This window comes from Heptranchias perlo, chromosome 36, assembly GCF_035084215.1.
Source record: "Heptranchias perlo isolate sHepPer1 chromosome 36, sHepPer1.hap1, whole genome shotgun sequence".
Lineage (NCBI taxonomy): Eukaryota > Metazoa > Chordata > Chondrichthyes > Hexanchiformes > Hexanchidae > Heptranchias > Heptranchias perlo.
Window position 1 is genome coordinate 7,509,274 of NC_090360.1, and position 26,713 is coordinate 7,535,986.

A 26,713-nucleotide genomic window follows, 5' to 3' on the forward strand; every position below is an offset into this window, starting at 1 on the left:
GCAATGCACACATCTCAACACTTTTATTCATAGATAAATTAGCTCATTCCCCAGGTAGTCTGGGATCTGCAAGCATTGTTGTAATATTTAGCCGCTGAGATGGAGCTACGTTTGACCTGGCCATCTCCCCATGGGAAATATCTGAACTGTAGCCCGAATAGGCACATCCTGAGGTTTGTAGAGGCTGATATTGCGAAAAGTTTTTATGGTTTGGCAGTTGTTTGTAAATCTTGGGCTTCTGCCCTTGGCAAGAGGTCAGGTTATCAAACCAGCAACAAGTACCTGGCTTCCTTTCTGGTTTTTAAAAAAAATATATAATGTACTTTTGACACTTTGAATGTGATGTTTTAAGTGTGATGGCACAAGCTGGAAGCAAGACTTTTATAGAAAAAAGGACTGAACGATGGATGGAGGGTTGGCAGGCTGTGCCTGTCATCTGGACGATAACTGCAGGTAGTTAAGGCTCTTTCAATACCAGCTGAGGAAATAATTAAATATGTTTCCACAAGGTGATAAACTAGGTTGCGGAGAGATGCGATGACCAGCAGTGTCTGGGTTACTGATTCTCAAGACTACCAAGGTGTCAGGGGCCACGAGATCAGAACCTCTTTCTGAAGTACGCACTCCAATTCCTGGGTCAATATGTACTTAACTGATGCCTTTCAGGGAAAACTAGATAAACACGAGGGGAGAAAGGGATAGAAGGATATGCTAATAGGGTTCGATGAAGTAGGGGTGGGAGGAAGCTGGCGCAGACGACAAACACCAGCTTAGACCAGTTGGGCTGAATGGCCTGTTTCTGAGCTGTACATTCTATGTGATATAATTAAAAGCTGAAACCTAGTGAAACTCAAAATGTACCATTCGATGGCATTAACTGGAAGACCAGCCAGCTGTTTGAAGACTGCTGAAGCTGTGAAACAACAGAAACGCAATGATCCGAAAATATGGAACAACCAAGAAGAGTTTTCTACGCTACAATTAGGTGCGTGTTGGGGCAGAAGTGGAGGACAATCTCCACAAACACAAAGGAACCATCAATGGTACATCAGTTCAAGCTAACGTGCAGAGAAAAGCTACATTCTGTGGGAATGTGCTGAGCAAAATGATTTGCAAATTCCCACCAGCACAGCAGCTTCCAAAACTTGAGCCAAGCAACGAATCGTTGCCGCCAGCCAAAGCCGTGGCAGATCTGGCTACCAGCTCAGGATTGATCAGTAGAGGCGAAGGCAGCCAGCAGATGGACAAGCTTTCCAAGCATCAGTTTTCAACTACCGATAATTTCACCCAGGATCGACCAGAGGAATCCGCACTCTGCCAAGAATAATATGTGGATCCGGTGGACAGATGAGACTTGGGACTGTCCTGAGTATGTTGCTTTCCAATGCTGAGCCTGAGAGTGCTTTCACCATTGAAGCGCTGAATTTATTGCCTGGATGCTGCTCCTCCTCCTGTGCTGGAGCATGACTGGGTTACAGGGGCAAACTAGCCTGAGCACATATAATACATCACATGTTCCAAAGTCACAAACGCGATTTGAAGCAGGCGTATTCCGTTCCAAATCTTTGGGAAAAAAATCTTTCTTCTTTCACAGTTTTTGAGGTGTTAGCCGTGGCTCAGTTGGTAGCACTCTTACCTCTGAGTCAGCAGGTCATGGGTTCAAGTCCCGCTCCAGAGGCTTGGGCACAAGATCAAGGCTGACACTTCAGTGCAGTGGTGCTACACTGTCAGAGGTGCCGTCTTTCGGATGAGACGTTAAACCGAGACGCCGTCTGCCCTCTCAGGTGGCCGTAAAAGATCCCATGGCACTATTTCGAAGAAGAGCAGGGGAATTCTCCCCGGTGTCCTGGCCAACATTTATCCTTCAACCAACATTACTAAAACAGATGATCTGGTCATTATCACATTGCTGTTTGAGGGACCTTGCTGTGCATAAATTGGCTGCTACGTTTCCCACATTACAACAGTGACTACACTTCAAAAGTGCTTTGGGACGTCCTGAGGTTGTGAAAGGCGCTTTATAAAATGCAAGTCTTTTTTTTTGCTTCGCCATTGCTCCCATCTCCATAATTTTTTTAAAAATTCGTTCATGGGATGTGGGCGTCGCTGGCGAGGCCGGCATTTATTGCCCATCCCTAATTGCCCTTGAGAAGGTGGTGGTGAGCCGCCTTCTTGAACCGCTGCAGTCCGTGTGGTGACGTTTCTCCCACGGTGCTGTTAGGAAGGGAGTTCCAGGATTTTGACCCAGCGACGATGAAGGAACGGCGATATATTTCCAAGTCGGGATGGTGTGTGACTTGGAGGGGAACGTGCAGGTGGTGTTGTTCCCATGTGCTAACCAGAAACCAGTTTCAATATTTAATATCTTACCCTCTCTTTTTGTGCATAACTTCCACATGTTGACTGACACATTTATATTCAACATCTGCATTACAGGGCCGATTTTCTAAGTATATGATTCAGATAGATGGAATATTGTGGGCAGTGATCCCGCAATTTTCCAGTACGGGTTGAGATCACCTGTGGGCAAAATGCTCTGGGAAAATTGGCTCTTATGTGCATAAAGGAGAGAAAGTGTTTAATGGAGATCATGGGCGTTAGATAAGGAGCTATTTCCTGCAGTTTTTAAAAATTGGTTTTCCAAAAGTCAACTCCACATTGAACAAAACCCCACATGTAACAACCTTTAATGTGGCAAATAGGTGTTTATTCTATACAGGGGTCACTGTTTCTGCCAGTAGCATGTAATGAGCTAGTCTTGATTGCATCTGAGTGAGCAAGCAAGTTTTGTACGACTCTGCAACAACATAAAAAATTATTTGAAAAAAAAAGGCAAGTTAATCAACTGGGAATCAATTCCAATTATCCACCGCCCTACGGAGACAGGAAATTCATCTGATTTCCAGCTTCCCTCGAGGTTTGTTAGTTTTCTTGTGTCCTCTATATTGTCAAGTCAGGTTCTATGATTTAAAAAAACCCCTCAGTTTTTAAAGACACAGCTTCGGTATCCTCTTAATCTCCTTTTCGCCAGTGAACAAGACACAACTGAATTCCATCAGTCTCTTTCCAGAAATCTGAACCCAACGTTCGAGAATCTCGCTTTTTATTCTCTCCCCGAAGTATCTCCAAAGCACCAAGGGTAGAGTGTCCACAATTGCACGCAATAGAAAGAACTTGCATTTATCTAGCACTCTCATGACCTCAGGACGTCCCAAAGGGCTCCGTTGCCGGTGAAGTACCTTTAAAGGGTATTCGCTGTTATGTAGGAAAATGCAGCAGCCAATGTGCGCACAGCAAAATCCCACAAACAACAATGGGATGATGACCAGTTTAATTTGTTTTCTCGGTGGTGTCGTTTGAGAGATAAATGTTGGTAGGACATGGGAGAACTTTTACGTCCACCCGAGGGGACAGACAGGGCCTCAGTTTAGAGTATCATCCAAAAGATGGCACTCCTGACAATGCAGCACTTCCTCGGTACTACAGTGATGTCTAATGTAACTAATCTCAAGTATTAATGGAGTTTAAAGGGTTAAATTAATCCCTTCTGATTCATAACCAAAAACCTTCAAGATGCATCCCAGTACTTTAATCATCGTCCCATTCATTGGTTGTAAATCGCTTTGGGACGCCCTGTGGCCCTTTCTTTACATTAAGGAACACTAAAGCCCAGGAATCACTGCAATGGACAAATGCTCAACATGGCCCATCCAAACCACGCCCCCCACTTGAACAGTTCAAGGCCTCCACTAAAACTGCAACAGAGAAACTCGACATGAACATGCCAAGCACCCAGAGAACCTCCTACACAGCAACCTCTGGACGCAAGTTCCTTCCCCTACTCTCCTAAGGAAAGGCTCCCAGTGCTGTGAGTATCTACGTTTGCCATCTACCATTAGCAGCAGTATTTAATAGCCAGGCTTTGTAAAATTAGGCTTCACACGATAGTGAAGTGCTCACACAGTGAATAATTTATTTGTGTTGTGCACACATTACATTAAGAACCTTCAAGGTGAATGAAGACAATGCTTCAGTTTATATCTCACTTTACTATTCTTACGCCCAGTACAGTGGAACTTGAATCCAGTGCCGAAAATGGAAAAGTAATTTTCTATCAGTGTACATACAATAATGGGGAATCACTGGATAGCCCCAGGTCACAAAGTAGTATCTTAATTTATACCAAATCCCACTCTCTACTGGTGACAAACAGTGGTTATTGCTCATCAGTGAATTATTATAGAAAATTCCATATATTTTTCAGAACAGATAAAGCAGCATACATGATGTCCTACAGTTATAACTGGAGGCAAGTCTGATGTGCTGAAGAAAATCGTAACTGCTATATTTTTTTTTTAAATTCACTATATTTTTGAATCCTAGCTGACTTGGCATCAAGATGGACAAACTCCTGTCGACCCCACCCACCTCCGACTGAATCGCTAACCCAACAACTTCAATTTATGAAGCATTTATCATTTTAAAAAAAAGAGCATTTCAGAGCGGTATATAAGGGGGTGATTTGGGCAGTGAACAGGGGGGTAAAGGATTTTGGTGGGGGACGGGGCAGGGAAAAAAATCCAAAAGGAATGGGTTGTTAGGAAAGTTCTGAACTCAGGGAGAGATCTAACTAGGTAAAGTGGTTTTGGGAGAGAGAGCCAGAGGGCAGGGATGGTGAAGCACAGGGGCCAGGGACAAGCAGTAAGGTAGAGACAGAGGAACAAAGAGTGAAAACTGAAATATATGGTTGGGTAGGTTTTCTCCAAAAGGAGGGGTAAAAAAATTCAGCTCAGGGTCCTGCCGCCCCCTTCCCCCCCAAACACATACACACGTGTGTGCACGCACATACACACCTATTTACAAACAGGATTAGTACGCACGGTCCTGCTTCTGTTGCCCAGAATCCAAAGGAATGGACAAATGCCTCAACCAATAGCCCAACTAAGATTGCAGACGAAGTAGAAAATTGCAGGTCTGAACCACATTCTACCACCCAACATGCTCTACCACTGGGCTATGATCCACCAGCTTATTAAAAAAAACACTAGAAAAAGTCTAGGGGTAGAACAGGCTATTTCAACCTTTCAAGCTCATCCATTTAGCACTCCAACTCTCCCAGCCTAACATCCAATTTCACTGCCTTATTCGGATTTTTCCCAACATTTATTGCCCTTTAATGAAAGACATTTTTTCCTAAGACTTAATTTGTCTTTTACTAACTTAAATTTATATCCTTTTTTCCTTCTGGCCTGATTCGCCTTGAAGTGATAATCTTGGGTCACATTATCTATACTTTAATTTGTTCTTGGGATGTGAGCAACACTGACAAGGCAGCATTTATTACCCATCCCTAGTTTCCCTGAGGACATTAGGATACAACCATATGACATGGGACTAGAGTCACATGAAGACCAGATCAAGTAGGTGTGGAAAATTCCCTTCCCTGAAGGACATTAGTGAACCAGTTGCGTTTTTACAACAATCTGGCAGCTTTCATGGTCAGTTTATTTGGTGCCAGACCACAAGTTGCCAGATTTATTGAATTTCCCAAATTGCCATGGTGGGATTTGAACTCCTGACCTCTGGGTTGCGTAACCAGTAGGCTACTGTGGCCAATAGATTCTTCAATGAGGACCCTCACCTCTTAACCTCTTCTCTCTAGACTGTACGGCTTAAGCTTCTCTAATCTTTCCTTATAGCTCATCGCCTTTGCACTTGGGATTTTTCTTGCTGCTCTTTTCTGCACCCTTCCCAATGCAGGTGTGCCCCTTTCGAAGTATGGGCACCCAAATAAGCACCTAGTACGGCAAATGATGCCTGATTGGTGCATTACAAACTTCTGCACTTGAACAAAAATTCCTGTAAATATTTAATAACTTAAATGGAACAGGAATGCAGTGGACTAATTATCAGGCGAGTGTCTATAAGCTGCCTTAACAAAGCCTCACACATTTCAGCTACGCTGGCCAAGATAATGCATTAATAGTCTACCTGCAATACCATCTTCTGAGCAAAAACAACAAGTAGTATATTTCTAAAAAGCTCTTCGTGTACAGAAAGACATCTCAAAGTGCTCTGCAGGCTGGTCGGAAACAGGGGTGAAAAGGAGGGAAAAAAAAAGTTAGAGCAAGGTACCAAAGCCCGGTCAAATGGAAGGGTTTCTGGAGACTTTTGAAAGCAGCCAGAGGTGACAAGGGCAGAGCGAGTTGGGGAGAGAGCTCGAGAGATCAGGGCTTGTGGCTGAAAGAGCAGAAGAAAAAGGGGAAACAAGGAAAAGGAGGTATCGTTGGAGGAGATCTATGCGATTGGGTGAGGTGAGGACATGAAGGGTTTGAAAGCAAAGAGGAGCATTTTGAAATCTAGCAAACTAGCAACTAAATTTGCATCAACACAGTTCCTTCGTCGAGATTCCAGTATAGAAGCTCCACATGTAGAAACTACACCAAGATAACTTGAATCACGATCCAAAAACAAATATTCAGCAACAACTGACTAGTTAAGACTTGCAGTGCAACCAAATCATCATCTCTAGTATTGCCTAGAGGGCAGGATTTGTTCTGTTTTGTTTTCAATATTTCTGCCCTGTTAATATTAGACTGATAGGAATGACTTATTGTTTGCTGCTATTATAAATGTCTTGTCGGAAAAGCCAAATAGATTAACAGTAATACCTTTCCAAGATTGGTAGTTATGTATTTATCCAGAGGGAGAATGTCAATACCATTGAACTGTTTAATGCAGCTACCGAAAAAATGATTGCAATTGTAATACTCTAAGTGTTTACAAGACTTAAAACGTTGGACCGGATCTTGCTGGAAAAAGAACAGTGTGTTAACGAAACGCACACTGTTATTAATGCTCAAATCAGCCAGCAAGTTCAGGGGGGGGAAAAGAGATACGCCGTGAGTTGCAAATCTCCAGGACTCGCTGGTCGATTTACGCCGCTCCGCCGTCTGCTTCACACATGCGGCACCTCGGCCTTAGCCTCCCCGTTAATTTTAAAGCCTGCTGGATTTGCACATTAATTGCCCATTAAACTCGCCACAGAAAGTTAGGGCTCATAATTAACATCATAAGTACCCTCTTAACAAAGTGATAATTGTTAATGCAATGCCAATCAACCTCTCTAGCCCAGAAAAGGATCAATTTAAACTGTTGAATCTTATTCCTGCATGTCATAAAGTGTTGGCAAGAGATTTGAAAAATGTCAAACTTTAAATTTTTACATTTTTTTCTTACTTTTCCTTTGTCCCTTTTTTCTCTCTCTCTTAATCCAATCTTTCTTTCCCTCTCCTTATTTCTCTTTCTGTACCTGACTCTAATTCACCCTCCTTCTCTGTCATTCCTGTTGCTTTCTCAATCCTTAAATCTTATTTAAGGAATCTTACAACACCAGGTTATAGTCCAACAATTTTATTTTAAAATCACAAGCTTTCGGAGATTAACTCCTTCGTCAGGTGAGAAGATAATCTCCGAAAGCTTGTGATTTTAAAATAAAATTGTTGGACTACAACCTGGTGTTGTAAGATTCCTTACATTTGTCCACCCCAGTCCATCACCGGCATCTTCACATCTTAAATCTTATTGGTTAAGATAGACTGTTGGTCCCGCTGTTCACTAAGATCCCAGATGCCCTCACTGCACCGTTATCAGCTTGCACTTCCAGCAAGTTACAGCGCAAAAAATATGAGCTGAAGGGTGCAGATAAAAAGTCTAACTAACCGAGCATGCCATGAGATGCCCCACTCTATCAAGATGCAGACCATAACTCTACAATTTAGCATTATGCTCCCCCGGTCCTCCTGGTGAAGGAATTTCTATTATAAAGATGGTTGACCATTGCAAACAAGGCTAACTATGTTAAACTGCAAAGGTACAGTAATCCAAATGCAGTAGGTACTTTTAGATCCAATTTTCCCCCTTCACCGCAACTAAGGCACTGGCAACTCTCCAGTACCTCATCCAAGTGATTATTCGTCATGTGAGAGCCTAGACAGTGAGCGTTGGTGGGTTACTTTACCATGGGGGCATCACAGCAAAGCCCATCCCCATCTGATCTCAACGGATGTACATTCTCCAGCAGAAGTCACTGATTAGCAATCAGGAGAAGAAACCCTCCCTTACCTGTGTTGGTGAGGCCAATTGTGGCTCTATCAGTACCACCACCCTGGCTGAACTCATCTAACTTAGATCTGGGATCTTCTTGATTTGAATGCCTCTCCACGCGGTGCTTTGCTCCATTGAGTCATCGGGGGACTAAACCACTATCATCATTTGACACGACGTGGAGATGCCGATGATGGACTGGTATCATTTGACACCACTTTAACCCTAGTTTTAATCATCTGGGCTCATCAATGGTAAAGACTAGCTGATCTCCTGTGGTGTTACACACAAGAAGTGGAGACAGTGGGACAACCCTCCACCCCCGACCCTCACCCACAACACTGGTAGTACAGGTCAGCGACTGTTGAGAGTACACAGTGTCAAAGGTCACAAGGGCAGAGAAAGAAAAAGATTTGTTTCATATCGCGCCTTTCAAGACCTCAGGACATCTCAAAGCACTTTGCAGCTAATGAAGTACTTTTTGAAGCATAGTCACTGTTGTAACAGGAAATGTGGCAGCCAATTTGCACACAGCAAGATCCCACAAACAGCGATGTTGGTTGAGGAATAAATATTGGTCAGGACACCGGGGAGAGCTCTCCTGCTCTTCTTCAAAATAGAGCCACAGGATCTTTCACATTCACCTGAGAGGACAACGGTTTAACGTCTCGTTCGGAAAACTGCACCTCCAACAGTGCAGCACTCCCTCAGTGCTGCACTGGAGTGTCAGCCTAGATTTTGTGCTCAAGACTCTGGAGTGGAACTTGAACCCACAACCTTCAGACTTAGAGGCAGAAAAGTGTGGCACATTTTTACCGACAGACACATTCATGATGTGCACTATATGCAAAACTTTTAATTATATAGATAGATGTGACACATGCCGAAACTCATGCTGCCCACACTCTGATTTTGGTTTTGCAGTGCGAGTATTCTTATGAAGCTATATTTACCAAGTTATTGACTTACGTCCCCATCTGAAATAATTTGGTTGATGTTCACACCATGACATCAGCTAAGTGAAGTCACATGAAACTTTCCTACACAGCGCAAAAGATGCCACAGGAGTGCTGACAATGTGTAAAACACTGCAAATACATGAAAATATCTGTGGACCGTGCGTTTTACAATATAAAGGAAAGGATGCGTCCTTAACGGCCTTAGGAAGTCCCAAAACGCTTTACAGCCAATGAAATACTTTGGAAGTGCACACTGGTTCCTTTACAGTACCACACACAATTTTTTGTAAAACTTCTAAACGTTTGCTTCAAAAGCATTTGCTGACACTGGGATTCTAATAAAGTGCATTGCCAGGGGGTGGTAAGATACTCATACAGCTCTAATATAATTTTTATTCCACAATTACTTTAGCAGAGCACAATGGTCAGTGTGGAAAATCTTTGAACTATGTCCACCTAAACTGTAATAAAAAAAAACACCCAGCAGTACAATTATAGATTTTATCTTTCCAAATTAAGTTGTGCCTAAAGAGAGCATAATGGATTATACAACACTCAGGCAAGTGTTGCTGATTACAGGACTGCCACTTCAGTGCAAGCAATTTGCGCTTACGAATTAAAAGTATCTCACCACATGAAAGCACATCAGCCCACATTAAAGTGCCCCGATTTAAGTGCAATTTGAGTTTATTTGTAGCAATATGACAAACAAGCCTAGTGATAACTCTGAAAATCTTATGTGTTCACCTTCAGCTTTCCAGACAGAAACCATTCCAGCCTGAAGAATTACCCACAAGACAATAATTTTGATGTTGGACATGGGTGTAATTCCCACTAAGACAATCACAGTACACATTGAATTACATCGTACAGCACAGAAACAGGCCATTCGGCCCAACTGGTCCATGCCGGTGTTTATGCTCCACAGGAGCTTCCTCCCACCCCTCTTCATCTAACCTTCCCAGCATAATCTTCTATTCTTTTCTCCTTTATCCAGCTTCACCTTAATTGCATCTGTGCTATTCGTCTCAACGACTCCCTGTGGTAGTGATTTCCACATTCTGACCATTCTATGGATGACAATGTCTCTTCTGAATTCCCAATTGCATTTATTGGCGACTATCTTATATTTTTGGCCCCCCCCCCCCACAAGTGGAAACATCGTCTCTACGCCAACCCCTTGATAATTTTAAAGATCTCTGTAAGGTCACCCCCTCAGCCTTCTCTTTCCTAGCCTGTTCAGCCTTTCCTGTAAAAGTATATCCTCTCAGCAGAAGGTTTAATAAATGAAACAGAAGGTGCTGAAAACTCACAGCAAACTGAAGGCCACACGTGGTGACAGCAGCAAATGTGACTGACATCCCCTACAGCACATTTCACATTTCCAATAATGGTTTTCAATTTTTTCTTCATTACGGGTGTTGTTCTATTTGCATGGTGCAGTACGCTGCCTCAGGCAAGTGAAATGCTTCATTCGTTTGGGTTTTCCATCTATTGTATTTGCAATGGGTACAATACAGGCGCTTTACATTTGAAAGTCTACCAGCTGCCTAGCACGGACAATTCAATGCCAAAGGTGTTCTTAATTTTGTTGGGAGTAATCTCACTGAGATTTAGTGAGTCACATGGGGTGGGGTCCCTCCTGTCGATAACTTCAGCGGAAAAAGAATTAGAGAGCAAAATTTCTTCCCATTGACTTAAATCAGGAAAATGATCAAGGAGGAGGATTCTCACCCCATAGAGGCAAGTCCACAGATCACATACTACAAAAAGCTTCCAGAAACGATCGCTTTATGTGGCAGAATTAAGCTCAAAACCAGACCTATGAATAATTAGTCACTATTAATTAGCGTTGATCGTGGTGATACAGCAGAGATTTAACATAAAAGTCTGCGTTAAAAAAAGTTAAAGAAATTGATGAAAGTACAAACACAATAAAATCTGTGTAAAGAAATTAACCTTTACAGCAAAATTTCTTTAAAAACAAGATTATATGACTCATCATCTAGTTTAATTGGTTTAGTATTAATTTTGGAGTAAATCCAGCAAGTCAGCATCAGTAAAATATTTGGTAAAGTGCACTCGAAAGTTGTGTAACCATTGTGCTCCGAACTTAATTGAATATTATTGTGTGGCAGAGAACTAAAATTGAGTGGAACCTGCTTAACAGGCTAAGAGGAGATTTAATTGAGGTTTTAAAATTAAGGGGTTTGGCGGCTGTGCCTTCAGCTGCCTGGGCCCAAAGCTCTGGAATTCCCTCCCTCAACCATTCCGTCTCCTTTAAGACGCTCCTTAAAACCTACCTCTTTGGCCAAGCTTTTGGTCACCTGTCCCAATATCTCCTTCTTTGGCTCGGCGTCAGTTTTTGTCTGATTACGCTGCTATGAAGCGCCTTGGGACGTTTTACTACGTTAAAGGCGCTATATAAATGCAAGTTGTTGTTGAATAGGCAAAAAGCATTCCCTCTGGTTGAGGAATCAGTGATGAGCGATCACTAATATAAAATGGTCACTAAGAGAGTGAAGAGGGAAGTTAGGATAAATTTATGCAGCAGGTTTTTGGAACATTGAAAGCTTTGCTACAGGTAGTGGCTGAGGTAACTTTTAAGGAAGATACACGATATGGAATGACAGCGGGGAAATGGTATTAGTTTTGGATTGCTATAAAATATTTATTTTTTTTATATCCATATGTATATATGCTATATAAATGCAAGTTGTTGTTGCTGGAGCGAAGAAACAGCACAGATGCAATGGGCCAAACAGCCTCCTTCTGTGCTCTATATTTGTTGTCATGCAAATTATAAATCATACTTTTTCATTCACTTCCAATTTTTAACACTGCTTTGGTTTAACAGAGACTGGAATTGTATTTTTGTAGCACTTAGACATTTCATTTGATATGTTTAATTCCAGCTCCTACCCTCTCCAACAAAAACTTAGCAGTTGTTCTTTCAAGGACGGTGCACCAGATGTACATAGAATATACAGCACAGAAACAGGCCATTCAGCCCAACTGGTCCATGTGTATATGCTCCACATGAGCCTCCTCCTATCCCTCTTCATCTAACCCTATCGGCATAACCTTCTATTCCTTTCTCCCTCATGTGTTTATCTAGTTTCCCCTTAAATGCATCTACGCTATTCACCTCAACTACTCCTTGTGGTAGCAAGTTCCACATTCTTACCACTCTTTGGGTAAAGACATTTCTCCCGAATTCCCCATTGGATTTACTGGTTGTTTTACTCGGTATCTGGCAGTGCTAGTACCTGACCAGGGAGTCCTTGATGTGGACACTGGGTGCCTGAAATGGGAAGAGTTCTATTCCCCAGCACTAACATCTCTCAACTCAACGAGCACAAAGAGCAAAATATAATAAAAGGACCTAAATAGACACAATGGAAATGAACTCTCCAGAGAAGATGAAAACTCTCCTGTAACAGGCAATTTTTGATTCTGTAGCACATCTGTACTAAGAAACTCTTCTCCCCACACACACTAATGCTGCCATAAGATTCGAAAATCCAGTGCCAAATACTGGAGAAATAAAATACTGTAAATTTCTACATCAATTGGTCGCCACTTAATGGTGCAGTAATGAAGATTAAATAGTGAAAAAAAAACTTGGTGTAAAGGGGTCTTTCACAAATGCTGCCAACATGTTCATGGAACAAGACCTGGTCATATTCTGGTGCCTGATGGTGTAACTAATTGAAACCACAACAAGTAGCGAATTAACGGGCAAGACAAGGGGCTATTGGATCAACTGGGTATGGCAAATACAGGAAAACTGTACTCACTGCAGCCTGGCGATCCAATCACCTCAGGTGTAGGAACAGGACAACTGGCCCCCTTTGTGTCTTTGAGGGATACGTCCAGGTCATTTTATGCCCGGAAATAGCACTTTACCTCAAATTTAAGGTAGGCCTTCCCTGAACGCAATTCAGGCAAGAGTCAGGAGATGAAAGTCGCTACATTTCAGTGTCACGTGTGTCAGCTGTTTGATAATCCAAAAGCCTTTATTTAGATGGTTAACATAATAACGGCACTGCCATCGCTACAGCTAGTACAGAGGGCCTCAAGCAAACAGAAAAACCTTGTCTGAGAACAGTTGTACAAATATCAATAATTCGGAACTTTTGAAAACACGGGAATTCTTTCCTTATTAAGATACTGAGGCGATGACAAGACCGCAAGACTCCCCCAATGGCCCAGCGAGCAAGAACAAATCGCTTCAACCTTTAAACTCACTTTGCTGACAGCACAGGCACAGCTAATGCTAAAAGAACTTGACACTTTAGTGTTTCCTTCCCCCAAACACCATGCAATCTCTTAATCTCTCCTTCTTTGGCTTGCGTCCACTTTCATCATGCTTCTGTGAAGCAACTTGGGATGTGTTTCTACCTTAATGGTGCTGGATAAGAGCAAGTACGTTGTTGTGCAATCAAAGTGTACAATGGTTTCATAAAATATATACATGAAAGATAAAGAAAAAACAATCTGCAATGAAAAAAAACAGAACGAGAAAAAATTAATAAAAGGAATTGTCTACTGACCCTCCATCACGAACCTGCAGAAAGACTGCATGTGAAGATCCAATATCTACCACAAAATTGGTCGTTTATCATAACCAGTCTTAGCTATATGATCAAAATATGAAATAGTGATATAAAGGTGTCAGCTGTGGCTCAGTGGGTAGCACTCTCGTCTCTGAGTCACAAGGTTGTGGGTTCAAGTCCCAGTCCAGAGACTTGAGCACATAATCTTGCATTTATAGAACGCCCTTCACGACCTCAGGATGTCCCAAAGCACTTTACAGCTTTGAAGTGTAGTCACTGTTATAATGTAGGAAATGTGCCGACCAATTTGCTCACAGCAAGATCCCACAAACAGCAATGAGATAAATGACCAGATAATCTGTTTTCATGTTATTGGTTGAGGGATAAATATTGGCCAGGACACCGGGGAGAACTCCCCTGCTCTTCTTCGAAATAGTGCTGTGGGATTTTTTTTACATCCATTTGAGAGGGCAGACGGGGCCTCAGCCTAACGTCTCATTCGAAAGGCAGCGCTCCCTCAGTACTGCACCGAAGTTCAGTCTAGATGATGTGCTCAAGTCTCTGGAGTGGGGCTTGAACACACAACCTTCTGATTCAGAGGTAAGAGTACTACCATTGAAACCAAGGCTGACATCTTGCACATAATTTTATATCTCTCTCTCTATATATATGTATATATATATACACGCACAACAACTTTCATTTATTTCGCGCCTTTAATGTAGTAAAACATCCCAAGACACTTCACAGGAGCGCAATCAGACAAAAACTGACACCAAATCACAAAAGGAGATATTAGGACAGGTGACCAAAAGCTTGGTCAAAGAGGTAGGTTTTAAGGAGGTCCTTAAAGGAGAGAGAGGTAGAGAGGCAGAGAGGTTTACGGAGGGAATTCCACAGCTTAGGACCTAGGCAGCTGAAGGCACGGCCGCCAATGGTGGAGCGATTAAAATCCGGGATGTGCAAGAGGCCAGAATTGGAGGAGCCAGAATTGGAGATCTCGAAGGGTTGTAGGGCTGGAGGAGGCAAGGCCATGGAGGGAGTTGAAAACAAGGATGAGAATTTTAAAATCGAGGCATTGCCGGACCAGGAGTCAATGTCGGTCTGCAGGCACAGGGCTGATGGATGAACGGGACTTGGTGCGAGTTAGGATACGGGCAGCAGAGTTTTGGATGAACTCAAGTTTATGGAGGGTGGAAGTTGCGAGACCACCCAGGAGAGCATATTACGTATAAAAAAAATTTTGGCCTAGAAGAGCAGTAAATGCTGCACGCAATCTTAACATAAAGTTACATGTTGGGTTTGAGCTCATTTGTTTGTTGGAAAAAACGAGCGTAAGCAATTTCTACATGAAGAAATCAGCTACAATGATGGCACATGAAATAGCACGTGAAAAAAGGTCAACACAGACAACAGTATTCTATTGACAAAAAGGATAAAGAATGCTTTCTAATCCTATAAGAACTTGCTCATGTAGTAAATCATTCATCTTGAACACTAATGGAGCAGTATTAGTTACTAAGTGCAGCGCTGACTAAGTTTACGACTTCAAAACCTTAATAGAAAAGGGAAACTAATCAAAAATTTATTGGACTGAAGAGCCAGCCAAACTAACATCTGGCTTATCGTGAAGAAGAAAATTCATTTTCTTGGTAAATTCGCCACGACTGGACTAGTACAAACAGTGGGGAGCTCTTCACTCGGATCGGATTCCAGAGTGGAAAGAAAAAAAAACTTCCACCTCCTCTCTTCCGAGTCAGTTGTCTGGGACTCCGAGGCAGGAGATTCACATCAGGGAAGCATAAACCAGTTGACATGAAACGCCTGTTGATTTCAGCTGGAAGTCATAATTAAGCGGACATGGCAGGCAGTAATTTAATACACGAGCTGCCTTGGCGCCAGTCTTCGGTACAACCTCTGGTGCATTGCAGTCAGCCCAGGTCACTTCGACCTGAACTGAATGTCGTCTGTATGTGGGGATCGAGGGGCTCGTGCTGCCTGCAGTCCCAAGCGGGTTATTTACAGAGTGAACTACAGAATGTTTCCAATGGAGTAGGAAAGTTTACATGTCTTCGAATTTGTGCGCTCGTTAAGATAGGAAGATTGTTCAGTGAAGTGACGTGCTGATGTTGTCCACCGATTGCACCTAGCAGCATGCGTCCATGTCCAATGATTTCCACCCAGCAAGTTCCTAATCTCAGCCAGGAGACTGGAGAGACACAGAGCTATCCCCCCATCCACACAAACACATCGAACAAGTTTTAAAATAATTTCCGTTTGTCTCTTTTACCTTGTTATCCTTCATTATTTTCTGCTTCCCTTCTCGTGCTTGCCCTTTGTTCTTTCCTCCCCCCACCCACCCCCCTTTTTCCCTGGCTCTGCACTTGCTTAAAAACTGTTAAATCCCTAACTTCTTCCAGTTCTGATGAAGGGTCATCGACCTGAAATATTAACTCTGTTTCTCTCTCCACAGATGCTGCCTGACCCGCTGAGTGTTTCCAGAGCGTTGAAAATATTACAATTGAATTAGGCATTCTAGACAGCAATCACACACTTAACATCTTAAGGGAATAGGTTTTCAAACTGGGATCCTGGGGGGTGTTCAGTGAGGGGCTCCCAGTTTGGAAACCTATGTCCTAGGTCATTAGACTCCAGTCCATCTTGGGGCCAACCATACCATGAGCGCACAGCATCTTGTGTTCTTTATAATCTACCAGTATTCTGGTGAAAACAAGTCCATCATGGATGGTACTGATGGGAGTTCAGCGTTTCAACTCATTTATACCGTACCTTAACCTCAGCAAAAAGAATTGCAGCATCCGTTGACCTAATGATTTCTGTTCCTGTTCTTGGGTAGCTGACTCGTGTTTCGAAAGTTTGGTTATGGGGGAGTACACATCGGACACAGAGGGACCCCCACACAGAAAAAGTTTGAACACCAAAGGACTAGAGGTAAGATCCCCTTCCGACCCGCTCAGTTACCAACACCATGGGGCGTGGGGGCCGAGGGAAGAAGAATATGATATTTTCTTTTAAAATAAAGGTGGAATTGCTAAAATGAGTTTTACTCTTTTCATCTAGGTTAAGGTATGGTAGAAATGACCACGACAGTAACCTTTCCACAAGCTCTGTCACTGAAGGTGGAGTGGTGGGGATGTAAAGCAAGCGAGAGTCAGAACAGCATACTGGCCTGTAAGGATGGAGGAGCGAGGAGGGTGGGAGTGAGGGAGGGGTGAGGCCACAGGGAGTATTATATTCGAGGACATTGATTTTGAATTTGATACTTTGGGGAGCCAATGGAGGTTGGCGAAGCCAAGGTGATAGGGCCATGGAATATGTTGTAGTTTATAAAGAATAGAACTTGGAAGGCTGGAGAGGAGAGCAGTGTAGTTCTCAAGCCTGTAGGTGATGAAGGCATGAATGAGGCTTGTTTATTGTCATCACCTCTTTCCCACACCAGAAAATGCTATCTTCCACAAAAGCAGGAGCGCTGAGCCCAACTGTGATGTCCCTACATCCTCCCAAATTGAGATCAGTTAGCTCAGCAAGAACGGGGATGAAACCCGTAGCTCTTGTGATCTGTATGGCTCAGCTCCTTGAGGGTCTCTAGGTCTTTGTAGCTGAGCTCAAAGTATTATCCACCAATTGTGCACTGCCAGTATGGGAGCTGTGATGAAGAGCGTGTGGGTCAGAGAGTCAGGGCTACAATGTTCTAGTCCTATCTCCAACATATGCTCCCTTCGATTGTGGTTCCTCAGTGGAAATGGGAGATCAGTGAATTTGCCCTACTGTTTGAAGCAGTACATGCTCATTATACCTTTAACAAGCAACGCCTGCCCTTTCTTCTCTTCCACACCCCAACTGCTGTCTCCCCCCACTGTTGTGAAAATGATGAGCATTATGGACAGCACATTAGATTGCTTTGAGAAAACAGCTCCAAGCCAAAGCTCCAGGGAGTTAGATAAAAGCTTCAAGTCGCGAAGCTCTCAAAACCAAGGCTCTTGCGTTTGGGACAAATTAAAGCCAATGATACACTGCAGGCTTTGATCTGTCAGATGCTAAAACTCCAAGTGCCACAACAACAAAGTCATTTCACGTACCAAAGGAAACCTTTGAATCCGAGCTCTCTTGTTGAAAACAGTTAATGAGCCTGTTAGTACCTCACTGAAGAGATGAATTTTTAGGGAACGTGTCTGAACTTAAAGGAGACTTATGACACTTATTACAATGCACTGCGAAGCATTATAAAAGATAACTCCTTTTACACAACAGTGTACTGAGTGGAGCAACATTTTCTCACGAAGTCGCCTGCAATTTTGAAATATACAACGAGTAGTGAATTAAAAGAAAATGGTTACATTTTGTGGTGCACTTAAATAATTTGTGCATCTCAAGTTACTGAACGTAGAGCACAAAATGAGCATGCCTTGCTGATTTTGTGATTTTAGTTTTGTTTAAAACTACCCATTCACATTTTCAAACGATAAAAATTAATTCAATACAATAAGATTTAAAGCTGCTTTTATTTTGGATTAGTGTTTAAGGGCAGTACCAGGGGAAGACAACAATGTATCTTAAAATCCATCTTTGGAAATATCAAACCCTGGTACATTGTATTAATTTTTCAGCTTCCCACATTAACCATCCTAGTGGTCTCTGAGTGTCATGGCAACTTGTGCTGAATTACGAGCATTTTTTTGATGCTGTGGGCCCACAGGAACAGGACTCAGATGGCAGAAATTAATTTCATGTAACATCCTTGCTGCTGGCAGAGAAAGATTTGCATCCCATCAATCTGGGCTGGATACAGACCAGGGTTCAAGTGGTGAAAGGGCAGTGCGCCAACACACTGCATCACCCAATCTGGGTACCAAGAATCTGTAACCGTTGCCAGGTGCAATAACGAGGCTGGTGAATACTTTACAGCTGGTATTTTTCCACTTCTATGTTCACCATTTCCTGTCCACTAAAAAAAAATGAGCAGAAAATTAAAAGCTAGCGAGGCAGAAGCATAAACCCCATTCCCATGTCAAAACATTGAGCAGCAAAAAATGGACATTTCAACAACTTGCATTTATATAGCGCCTTTAATGTAGTAAAACGTCCCAAGGCGCTTCACAGGAGCGATTATCAGACAATATGTGACACCGAGCCACATAAGGAGATATTAGGACAGGTGACCAAAAGCTTGGTCAAAGAGGTAGGTTTTAAGGAGCGCCTTAAAGGAGGAGAGAGGGGTGGAGAGGCGGAGCGGTTTAGGGAGGGAATTCCAGAGTTTAGGGCCTAGGCAGCTGAAGGCACATCTGCCAATGGTGGAGTGATGAAAAAGAGGCCAGAATTGGAGGGGCGCAGAGATCTCGAAGAGTGGTCGAGCGACCTGTAATCAATGAATAATCTCAACTACAAACTCTCCTTCAGTTTCCACTCTGATGATATGTTCACATATCCTGGGTGGGGCACAGATCTGCTGTAGCAGAACAGTTCTGGTTTCATGTTGTTTTGTTAGCAATTTGAAATACAAGCCTCCCTCTTGGGAGTGAAGCTATGGTCCAGAATGCTGGTCTGCGCGGGACAGAATACCAGAAAGTGGCACTGACGATTGTAGTGAAAGGTGGGAGGCTTACAGATGCTGAGAACAGTGTCAAAGTGCTCAGTTATTATATTGGACCAGCGTGCTTTTGCCCGTGCTATTAAACGCCAAGGAATGTCAGCAGCGGTTAGTAGGCACAGCTTTTTCCATCTTTGACAGGTGGTTTGCAGGAGGATAGCTGTGGTCAGGTTGTAATTTCATGGTGATTAAATAAACCCGACCATCTTGGAACAGAGGAACAGGTGTCGGCCATTCAGCCCCTCGAGCCTGTTCAGTCATTCAATTTGAACATGGCTGATCTGTGTCTTAACTCCATCTACCCGCCTTGGTTCCATAACCCTTAATACCCTTGCCGAACAAAAATCTATCAATCTGAGTTTTGAAATTTACAATTGACCCCCCAGCCTCAACAGCTTTTTGAGGGCGAGAGTTCCAGATTTCCACTCCCCTTTGTGTGAAGAAGTGCTTCCTGACATCAACCCTGAATGGCCTAGCTCTAATTATAAGGTTAGCTCCCCTTGTTCTGGACTCCCCTGTGCAGATAGTTTCTCTCTATCTACCCCTTTAATCATCTTAAACACCTCAATTAGATCACCCCTTAATCTTCTATACTCGAGGGAATACAAGCCTAAGATATGGATCAAGGGTACAAAGTTCTAAGCTTGCACCACCAGTAGGGGAATGCTCGTCTATCGAGAAACCGCAGGCGCTCTGCTCAGGATCTTCTGTCCATTAGTACAAGTTATTTATTTTTTTCAGTAAAGGTTACTATAAGCTATGGAAAAGGCAAAATAATGGGCATTATAGTGGTTATTAATGTTTAAGCGCTGGAGGGTGTAATGGCTCGGCTTAAGGTAGAACTTAACTTTTCGTCTTTGTTTGCGGGGAGACAATGTCTATTCATATTTATCAGCCCCCCAATGAGCTACAATATTCCGACTTCTTCACTGCGAAATGAACTTCCAAACTCCTGTCGATATCTCACAAGATTGAGACAATCTTTCCTCCAGACAAAAACTGCCATTGCCCCCATCATATTATCCATCTGTTGCTTAAGTGATTCCAGGGTTTTCGTTCCCATTATCTTATTGTCCATTCCATGTGTTGATCACTCTTTGTGTGAAGAAGGTTCAGTCTCGAACCTCTCCCTGCGCTCAGACGTAAACCAGCATTTAAACTTTCTTCAGAGGGTACTCCAAACTTTCACAATGAGCACCGAGCAGCCCGAATCCATTCAGCCTATTTACTTGGAATATGCAAGTGACCCCAATGACCCTGAGTTCAAGTAGCAGTGACAGTCTGAACAGCTGGAGACAAAGACATGCAGCTCAGCGACACTCTTGAAGACTTACCGAAACAGACGCCCATTGTCAAACTACACTTTCTGCATTGCGGCCGATAAGCCAAGTCCACAGGCAAGTCATGGGGACCAGAATATACTGCAACAGAGGAATGGATGTTGACAGCCCATATCTGATGTAACAGGAGCATAGCGAGGGAGGCTCAAGGAAGTGGAGGAGAGCAGCACAATGCAGAAAGAACAGACCCATTCACTGGAAATTAAATATGGAAAAAGTCAAGTTGCTTACTAAATATAATCTAAAAATATAAATTATAGCTGGAAGTTGAAACTGCTTTTCAGTATTTTTGCATATTTAAAAGTCTTTTTCTTCAAGTTTACTCAGTCACCATTATCCAAATTACTCATCTGACAGAGACCCCGATGGACAATCTGTAGTGTAAATTCCACAGGCTGTTAGCACAGAGGGATCATTGCCTCAGTTAGCTGCCATATTCATATAGCTAAGGTGAAGTTATATTCTCTTGCATTCAGACAGGACAGCATCATGAACGGGCTACCTTGTTGATTTATTTATTGGTGTGTCTGTTCTCAAGGTGCGGGGTGCACTGGCAGTGCTGCATTGATTGTCCATCCCTAGTTGCTCTAAATAGGCGGTGATGGGCCCACTCCTTGAAATGCTGCAGCCCTTCTGCCAATGGTGCACCCACAATGGTGTTGGGGAGGGAATTCCAGGATTTTGACCCAATGACGTTGAAGGAACAGCGCTATTTGTTCAATGGCGCGATGGCGTGTGACTCGGGAGGTAACGATGTTCCCATGATGTTGCTGCTCTTGTCCACCTTGGTGGTAGAGTTTGGAGCTGCTGTCAAAGTAAGCTCAGTGACCTACTGAATAAATGCAATGTTTTGAAGGGGTATGCAGTTTGTGCACACGGAGAAGGATCTACTCTAACTCAATTCTAGAAAAGAGAAGGCTGAGGGGTGACCTGATAGAGGTCTTTAAGATTATGAAAGAGTTTGATAGGGTAGACATGGAGAAGATGTTTCCACTTGTGGGGGAGACCAAATCTAGGGGCCATAATATAAGATAGTCATTAATAAATCCAATAGGGAATTCAGGAGAAGCTTCTTTACCTAGAGAGTGGTTCGAATGTGGAACTCACTACCACAAGTAGTTGAAGCGAATAGCATAGCTACATTTAAGAGGAAGCGAGATAAACACATGAGGGAGAAAGGAATAGAGGGTTAAGCTGATAGTTAGATGAAGAGGGGTGGAAGGAGGCTTGTGTGGAGCATAAACACTAGCATGGACCTGTTGGGCCGAATGGCCTGTTTCTGTGCTGTACATTCTATGTAATTTCCCAGACTGAAGCTCATATAAAAGATCCCCCAACGGCTCAGGTGCTAAAGATTCCACGTAACCAAGTCATACAGACCACACGTGCCAGCTTCAGTTGCTGAGCTGTATCAGAGTCGGCTGATCTCAGGCAGGCCAATAAGAATGACCTCAATGTTCCTGGGGTTGGGGGGGATGACGACAATGAGCCATGTTTCCTGCCTCCGAACATTACTCTGCTGGAAAGAACATCTATGCGGACGCAAGGCGAGAAACATGGCTGGGTTTGACTGCCATGCCCTCCTTGGTCAAGTAGCTTGCTTGCATTTACTGTATAGGTCCATGTATGATGAATAGCGACTTGGGCAAAGAACTGGGCATGGTGCTAACCAAGCAAGAATCAGCACCTTCAGGACACAAGGAGGGAGAGAACTGGCAAAAGATAAACTTTGTGGAGTAGTTCCAGGTACAAGTCGACACATGATAAAGAATTTATGAAATCGGCACCAATGGCTACACTAGATCAACAAGCACGTTCTAAAAATCATATCACAGATGAATTCTTTAATAGGCAGGCTGATGGAGTTTGGGGCTGGTTCTCAGAGATTAAGCTGCTGAAGCAATATTATTTGAACCCTGCTTCCATAACAAGGGCAATTAGGAATGAGCAATAAATGCAGCAACGCCCACATTCCATGAACGAATAAAAAAAAAATTACACTGAAATTGGTCCCATTCTCCTGCCACTACAGCAACTTGCATTTATATAGCGCCTTTAACTTGGTAAAAGGTTTCAAGGAGCACCTTAAAGGAGGAGAGAGAGAGATGCAAAGCGGTTTAGGGAGGGAATTCCATAACCAAGGGCCTAGGCAGCTGAAGGCACAGCCGCCAATGGTGGAGTGACGAAAATCGGGGTGCGTAAACGACCAGAATTGGAGGAGCGCAAGGGAGTTGTAGGGCTGGAGGAGGTTGCGTAGATGGGGAGGGGCGAGGCCTAGAAGGGATGTGAAAACAAGGATGAGAATTGTTATCACTACGATGATGGAATGGGAACCTCAGTGCATCTAATGTCCCCACTCCGCGGGACAGATGGACATGATCCAGTTTGTAGATTATCACAAGGACTCGCGTATAATAGGAACAAATGGGCAGGAATATAAATTATAGTTTAAATTATTATTTTGGTCCGTGGTAACACTTTTATATCATGGGTACAGCCCACACTTCACATGGTCAAGCTATTTTATAAAGGCGTTACATAAGTTCAGTTTTTGCATTGCGTGTCGAGTGAGATGTATTAAACGATCTATGCCTCAAGAGATTTTCCATCACAGCAAAAAAACATATATACAGAACTGCTGTACATATGTACAGAATGCTTACTGAATTCCTGAGAGTGTACGTGAGAATTGCATGACAAACAGCAGATTATTTTGTCAGCAGGAGCCACCCATGCAACCGGAAGAGACAATCTGGGAAATGTTAAAAATGCGTACAGACAAGTCATATAAACAAGGGGCTCAGGTCAGTTCCCTTTGCTTTTTAAAGTGACGTTTTTTTTAAAAAGGAGGGAAAGATTAATATACCCACAACCTGATCCGATATTTATAGTGGAGTTCATGTTCCTGGTTGTGTGGTTTGAAACAAAACTAAAATTCCTCTAAAGTTACTAATACATTTGACCATTAAAAAACCACAAGACTCCCTGCAAATCTCTGCGTATAATCAGTCCACATGGAATGATGCAAAGTAGGAAACCAGTTCCTCAAACTGCAACCACAAAATCATTTTCAGAACTCATCTGCTCCTGTGGCTCAGCTCCGAGATGTATCTCACCTGAAATATTTTAATACAGAGCTCTGGCTAAACAGGAAGAGGCGGAGAGTAGGTGCCAGGAAAGTTATGTGAAAGTTGGGAGGAGGTACTGAGTGACGTGCCCTGGAGATCTGTGATGGGACTCCCCATGCTCCTGGTACACTGACCTGACCAGTCTCAGTCCTAGGTAGTTAAATTCACAGGTATTAGCAAGCTGGGGATTTAATGGTGACCTTCAAGATCTCACAACAAGAGCTCAGAATGGTTAGATCAGTGATAAATGATTAGCACTTTCAAGTACTCTTTCCCAGAATGAATTTTCCCTTTGCTTTACATCCTCTCTCTCCACCTCCCCCAACCCGCACCCCCCCACCAATGTTACTCTCTTTTCTTTGGCCAAGAAATTCAACTAGGCCACTTGCTCCTAGGGGCTCAACAATGCCGTTGCAAAATTAACATTAGGGGATGCAGGAGAGTGACTGCATCGCTAACCCAGGCTAGCTCCCGCCGTTCTTACCTCCGAAATAAAGACACTTGCCTTTATATGGTACCTTTTATGGCCTCAGGATGTCCAAAGTGCTTTACAGCCAACGAAGCACTTTTGAGGTGTAGTTACTGTTGTAATGCGGCAGCCAAATATGCGCACAGCAAGATCCCACAGACAGCAATGAGATAATGATCAGATTATCTGTTTTGGTCATGTTGGTTGAAGGGTAAATACTGACCAGGACACTTCGAAATAGCGCAATGGGATCTTTTACCTCCACGAGGGCAGACAGGGCCTCGGTTCAACGTCTCATCTGAAAGAAGGCACCTCCGACAGTGCAGGGCTCTCTCAGTACCTCACTGGAGAGTCAGCGTAGATTTTGCGCTAAAGCCTCTGGAGTGGGACTTGGGCCCACCACCTTCTGACTCAGAGGCGAGAGTGCTACCCACTGACCCATGGGCTGACACCTCTCGGGTTTGCCAGGATGTAATTACCTTCGTCAGCTATCATGGGAGGTCTGCCAGCCAGAAATAAAGTTGCAATGCGTGACCGTCGAACAACTGCGCACAATCCCACCCAAGGAAAAAGAGAATTATCAGGACCACTGGTTTTATGATAACTGAATCAGTCAAATTACATGGGATTCCGGGAATTTTGCTGGCGTCCTGGGGCTCCTAGAACACCAATTTTTCTGCAGGAATCACAAACCAGCGGCCTTGAAATCTACTTAAAAATGTTTACAAAGCAGCAATATTATCTCCTGGTTTATATCATCTACATTTTCTGCTATGAATTAAACAGCAAGTGGTATTGGCATCAGCAAATTATATCAACTGGCTGTCGTGTTAATGTGGTGGTAATTTGAAACATGTCAAGGGAAAAATGACAGACACCCACCACCATATTGAAGTACAGGTAATTAAGATGATTATATTAGCTGTCAGAATTTGTCAATTGTAGTTCAAGTGCTCAGCTTCCCAAAATAAAGTAAAGATAGGCGAATATCAGAAGAGCAACACTATCCTAATCAATATCAGTTTGGTACTACTTTGTAAACAAAATCTTACTGATGCATGTTGAATAGCATACAGCAGTGCGACAAAGACAACAACTGTCAGAGACAAGGCGAAACATGAGTACAACAGATTCTTTCCCACAATCTGGGTCAGTAGCTATGCCAAGGAGGTTTGACACAAAGGAAAACATCTCATCAGCAGTCTGCGAAGGACATCGCGATTACCCTCAACAATGCAAAACACTGCAGCTACAGCTTCAGAAATGGTTACCAAAACAGTTCACACACAGGCATGCACATACACAGACACAGAGTCACAGACACACACACACACACAGACTAGACAGAGTCACAGACACACACAAACATATAGGCACGCACACAATACCCACAGACAAGCATACACAGACACAGAGGCTCACACACACCCACAGACATGCGCACATGCAGCGTGGGGATGTAATGTTCGGAGTCCGTGATGCTGGTGTGCACCCCAATTACTGGAAGCGGCATTTCAGACTGGTGCTGACCACAACTTCTCAAGACTGTCACGGTTGGAAACTCACTGCCAAAGTGCGGCTGAAATCCCGACGTGTGCTGGCGACGGGTAAAGCTCCCCGACGGGCACGGGCTGGTAAAAATCACTCGGATTGCATCGCAATATTTGGAGTCGTTCCAGTCGGGGCGGTCATTGCAAACCACAGAACAGCTCCAGTACTGTGCAGTCACAACAGAACACAGGACCCAGTTTACTCCCTTGTTGCTGCTGTTAGATTTCATTTTACAATCGATTTGGATCAAACTGCAGCAGAGAAATGATCATCTTCAAACATTCAATGCCTCCAGTGTAACACGGTGGTTTTCACCTCTTTCTGTGCGCGGTTCCTGTGTACTGCGTACCCTCTACATATACTGACAAACCCCTGCCATCTAACATGCGATACACGGTGTCAGCTATTTTTGTTAAGCAAGGGTATTAAGGGTTACAGAACCAAGGCGGGTAGATGGAGTCAAGATACAGATCAGCCATGATCTAATTGAATGGCGGAACAGGCTTGAGGGGGGCTGAATGGCCTGCTCCTGTTCCTATGCAAAGGAAAGCAGGGCAATGGCTGCCAAATGCATTTTGTGTCAATATACAGCAACAGAATGCTAGAAATTCATTAAATCCAGAAAAATACAGACATCTGGCGACATTTGGGCTGAGGCTTGATGACCTGGCAGATCTCCTACAGTCTGGGTTACCCCAGTTTGAAAACTAACGGTGTGACTTGTGGGGGGGTGGGTTTTGTACAATCAGTAGCATTTCTCACCTCTGGGGCAAGATGCGAATGAAGTAAATGCGATTCGACCAAGAACGGAGCAGAAGTTTCAACAAAGAACTTCACAGCAGCCATAGAAAGAGCCTACCCGGTAAATACAATGAGTTAGTGAGGAGCTTAACTTACATCAAATCCCAAACAATGTACTCTTTCACTAGCCGTATAAGCTGACCATTTGAAATGAATGCAGCTGAATATTCCACAGCAATTTCTACCAGCTCT

The 26,713-nt window shown here is 43.3% G+C and overlaps 1 long non-coding RNA gene across 5 annotated transcripts in view; it reads right to left on the bottom strand.

Annotated features, from left to right (window-relative positions):
* Window positions 1-26,713, bottom strand: part of LOC137303949 (uncharacterized) — a 365,964-nt gene that overhangs the window by 33,183 nt on the left and 306,068 nt on the right. The window contains exon 7 of one of the 5 annotated variants that reach the window (XR_010958488.1): window positions 18,166-18,590. The exons of 3 other annotated variants lie outside the window; for them this stretch is intronic. This is a non-coding gene — a long non-coding RNA (uncharacterized lncRNA). Of the gene's footprint in view, window positions 1-18,165; window positions 18,591-20,572; window positions 20,768-26,713 lie in introns of those variants that run through there. One more of the 5 variants, XR_010958487.1, reaches the window with a different exon arrangement.